We start from the raw sequence: 314 nt of genomic DNA on the forward strand, positions 1-314 counted from the left end.
ATACTCTCACAAAGTTTTTTTTTTTTTTTTAACTGCAATGTGGCCATTCCGTTTATAGATTCCGTCTTTTTTGACTGTTTGGAGGTCATGTGCGTTTGACATGATATTTTAGCGTATGAAAAGTCTAAAATGCCCGTTTTTTTTTTTAAAAAAAAATTCAAAAAACAAAAAACTATGGCCGTTTGGGGGTGGCCCGCAACCACCCCATGCCCATTGCAGCCACCCCATTAGGCCAAGGGGCCACCTTATTTGTTCCTGGCTGGCCACCCCCATTAGATTTATTTTATTATTATTATTATTATTATAAATAAAAA

Source organism: Corylus avellana, chromosome ca7 (genome assembly GCF_901000735.1).
Source record: "Corylus avellana chromosome ca7, CavTom2PMs-1.0".
In the NCBI taxonomy this organism is placed as follows: domain Eukaryota; kingdom Viridiplantae; phylum Streptophyta; class Magnoliopsida; order Fagales; family Betulaceae; genus Corylus; species Corylus avellana.